Below are 4,898 nucleotides of genomic sequence, written 5' to 3' on the forward strand. Positions count from 1 at the left end.
ATTAAGTTACCAGACAGTGCCCTAGTGCCGCCGTGTGACACACTGCACGGCAGCCACAACGGAGGCTGTTGTGAATACTGCTGATCCTGGACACGGGAGGCCGAGAGGCCTGTTGTTGCGGCAATAGCGAGTGTGGCGGGAGGAGAGGGAGAGGGAGGAGGCGAGGGAAGGAGGGGAGAGGAAGGAAGGGAGGAAGATAATTTAATGATAGCGGGAGTGAGTGAGAGGAAAGAGTGGAGGGATGGAGATGAGAGGGATGAAGGAGGGAAGGGAGTGTAGGTAGAGTTATGAGAGGTGGGAGGGGAAGGATAAGGGGGAGGCGAGGGATAGGGAGGAGGGAGGGAAGGGAGAATAAGGACTGCAGGGAGAAGAGGGAAGGGAAGGATATGGATGGGAGTGAAAGGAGATGAGGGAGAGGAAGGAACACAAAGAAACACAAAGAAAGAACAAACAACAGCAGACCTGCTGGTCCTTACGAGGCTGTTTGTGACAAGCTACACTACCTATCTAATCAAAGGTGGAAGATGAAGGACAACAAAGGCGAAGGCTCCTCCCCACACCCCCATCCCTCCAGCCAAAGCTGGCAGGAAAGGAAAAAGAACCATGCAGCATGGAAAAACTACATGGAATTTATGTAGGAAAGAGGAAAGAACTATCATTACTGCTACCACTAACCGGGCGATAAAAGCGGACAAGGGCGCCAGTATTCGAAAGAACTTAACGTTATTACGACAATGAGTAATATCTTAGTTGCTGGTTCAATTCAAAATACTTGTCCAATCTATTCTTGAAGGCCCTAACTGTTCAACTATCAACGACATCACAGGGTAGAGAGTTCCAAACTTTAACAACTCGATTGAAGAAGAAGTGTTTAGCTTCGTGCGACGAGAATCTTTTTCCACTTATCTTCAAATTGTGATTTCTTCTTGTTCTATTTGATCGATCAATTGTAAAGTAATCTTCCGCATTAATATCACTGAATCCTTTAAACATTTTAAACACCTCTATCAGATCGCCTCGCATTCTTCGTTTTGATAGGCTGAATAAATTTACTTCTTCAAGCCTTTCTTCATATGATAAATTTCTCAACCTAGGAATCATCTTTGTTACTCTTCGTTGAACCCGTTCCAACTTTTCTATGTCTTTTCTGTAATAGGGAGACCAAAACTGTACACAGTACTCTAGACGGGGTCGAACCAATGAATTATACAGTTTTGATATTTCTTTTTCCGATTTATTATTAAAGACTCGTCCGATGAGGCCAACCAATTTGTTTGCAGTTTTAACTACCTCTGAACAATGCTGACCGGGCTTTAAATCGCTTGATATAGTGATTCCAAGATCCTTTTCTTTACTTACTGCAGAAAGTTGTTGGCCATTCATTACGTACCGAACGCGATTGTTATTTTTTTCCGATGTGCAACACTTTACATTTATCAACGTTAAATTGCATTTGCCATTGACTGGCCCAACGTGCAAGTCGATCTAGATCTGAATGTAAAGCTTCTTCGTCGAGTGTCGCAGTTACTTTACGAGGAATTTTTGTGTCATCAGCAAATTTGATACTTTGCAAGTGAGCCCATCATTGATATCATTAACATAAATCAAGAAGAGCATGGGGCCAAGCACTGATCCGTGAGGTACGCCGCTTCTGACATCGTGCCAGTTAGATGTAACACCGTTTAGAACTACTCTTTGTTTCCGCTCAGAGAGCCAGTCCGCAAGCAAATTGTGAATGTTACCCGAGATACCGTGCGCCAATAGTTTACTGAGCAATCGTTGGTGGGGGACCTTATCAAATGCCTTTTGAAAATCCAGATATATGATATCTACTGATCTGCTTTCATCAAACACCTCAAAAATATAATGAAAAATATCAAGTAAGTTAGTCAAACACGAACGTTTACTACGGAATCCATGTTGCGAATTTTTTATTATATTATTTTCTTCGAAGAATTTCACCATATTGTCGCGAATGATAGTCTCCATTAACTTACAAGCAATCGATGTCATGCTAATTGGTCGATAGTTTCCTGGATGAGACTTTTCCCCCTTTTTGAAAATTGGTGTGACATTTGCAAGTTTCCAATCCGACGGAACTTTTCTAGTTGTTAAAGATCTATTGATATGATGGAGAGCGGTTTACAAATTTGATGTTTGATTTCTTTTAAGACCCTAGGGGTAATTTTGTCTGGACCAGGAGCTTTGCTTACTTTAATCTTTTCAATTGTGCGTAAATTGTCACTTTCTACGATGAGTACGACACTTAACATCTTTTCGGTCCTTCTAACCTCCGGCGGTTGAGGTGATAAACAATCTTCGTCAGTAAATACGGATGCGAAAAAGTTATTTAGGCTTGTAGCCATTTCATTTTCACCGTTCGTGTGATTACCATTATCATTAGCAAGCGGTCCGATACCACAAGTGAGTGACTTTATTATTTACATAGTTAAAAAATCTTTATGATTAGATTTACTTGTTTCCGCTATATATTCTTCAAGATTTTTCTTGCTTCGATTTATTAATTTCTTGGTGTCGCGGCGAATTCTGTCCAACTCTAGTTTGTCAGCCTCACTCTGAGTTGATATGTATCTACTGTATACGCGTTTTTTTAAGAGATACCATTTGGGTTTCTTCTTAAAACCTGAACCTTTTCTTTACTAGGAGTTACTTCACTTTCTTTCATATTGATGCTGGAAAAGGAGAAGGAGAAGGAGGGAGAGGAAGGAAAAAGAGGGGAGGGAGAGGAAAGAGAAGGAGGGGAGGGAGTGGAAGGAGAAGTAAGGGACAGAGAGGAAAGAGAAGGAAAGGATGGAGAGGAAGTATATGGAGGAGAGTGAGAGGAGAGGAGGGAGAGGAAGCAGAAGGAGGGGAGGAAGAGGAGGGAGAAGGAGTGGACCTAGAGGAAGTATATAGAGGGGAGTGAGAGGAGAGGAGGGAGAGGAAGGAGAAGGAAAGGAGGGAGAGGAAGTATATCTAGAGGAGTGAGAGGAGAGGAGGGAGAGGAAGGTCGAGTGGAGGAAAGGAAGACACAAAAATCATCACCTCAACCACTATACAATAAACACCACCACCACCACCTCTTCTCTCAAAACACACGCACTACAACATGCGACATGGTAATATCCAGTAACAAAGGCACACATAACGCAATAATAAACCCTCGGCCACCTACCACTTCAGACCATCTTTACATAGTCATTACGTTAACAAGCAAAGCCATCACTAACTCAATCCCTCCAACATTTGGTATGAGAAAGGCAAATTGGGAAAAACTAAAAGAGGAAGTGGAATAAGAAAAAGAAACGAAAGAAATAGAAGATCATATGAACAAAGAAACAATAGGTAACAAAATGGAACAATGGCATAAGGTAATAGAAAAAGGAATGGCCAACAATATACCAATGGAAAGAAAGATCATATAGCAAAAACAAATATCAAGTCCAAGTTTAAGACACCTCCAACATCAGTTCCAACAATTGCATCTACAAGAAGAAGTACAAGGTTGGAATATAGTACAATATAATCGATACAAAACACTAACAACAGAAATACAGCAAGAAAGCGAAAACATCAGACAAAAACTACACCCAGTCACTAACTAACAAAAAGTTATCACGATCCTCAAAAATTTTGGAACCAGGTCAATAAACTTGAAGCAAACAAAACACAAGAAAAACAACATCTCATCAAAAACAACCGTAAACTAACAGAAAACGAAGAGAAAGAAGAAACGTTCCGGGAAATCTGTGAAAACATATTTAAAATTACTCCCGAGGAAAACGCTCAATATGACACAGAACAACAAAGAGAAGTCGAAGAATACCTACAAATAAATGAAGAAACACGCAGCACACTTAATATATCAAATAAAAGGCAGACCCCAAGGCACACAGCACACAGACACGCTTATCTCACAAACAGAAATACAAAGCCCAGTAAAATACCTCAAAAATGATACTCCGGGAGAAACTAAAATCAACAAATCAGTACGGAAAAATCTACCAGAAAACGCACTAATAAAGCTCTAATGGCTCTTCAACCACACCCTCTCTATGGGATATTTCCCAAGAAATTCAAAATTGCAATCATCTAACCAATACCCAAACCTAACACAGACCACACCAACCTAATAAACCACAGACCAATTTCTTTATTAGAAGTCACTGGCTAAATCATGGAAAAAATCATGAACACGAGACTCAGACAATTTTTTGAAGAAAATAGTACATTAAATAAAACTCAGCATGGCTTCAGAAACAAACGAGGAACAGATACAGCACTCACCACTGTACACGAGACACTAGCACATCACACAGCACAGAAAAAACAATGTTACATAATTCTAAGAGATGTTTCAAAAGCATTCGACAAAGCTTGGCATGATGGCCTGCAACATAAAATAGCCCATTTAAATCTTCCAGATACCACCACCAAATTCTTAAACAACTTCATCATACACAGACGCGCAAAGATAGAAATCAGGAATTACACGGGTTCCCCCCTCAAACTAACAGCGGGAGTTCCACAAGGGAGCGCAATTTCGCCAACATTATACACCATCTATACAAACGACTTACCACACCAGCGATTGATTACATTAACCCTATCCGATCCGACGTTTTCAGATTTTCGCGCCTGTAACACCAAGCATCGTACTCATTTAACTGAACAACGATAACGCTCATGAACACTCAGTACTGGTACCGAATCAATAGTGTAAAACAATAATGAATAAAAAATGAAAAGAAACGAGTGGAAAATATAAAGAATATAAGGTATATATATATATATATATATATATATATATATATATATATATATATATATATATATATATATATATATATATATATATATATATATATATATATATATATATATATATATATATATAT

Source organism: Eriocheir sinensis, unplaced genomic scaffold, assembly GCF_024679095.1.
Source record: "Eriocheir sinensis breed Jianghai 21 unplaced genomic scaffold, ASM2467909v1 Scaffold1273, whole genome shotgun sequence".
NCBI classification, from domain to species: domain Eukaryota; kingdom Metazoa; phylum Arthropoda; class Malacostraca; order Decapoda; family Varunidae; genus Eriocheir; species Eriocheir sinensis.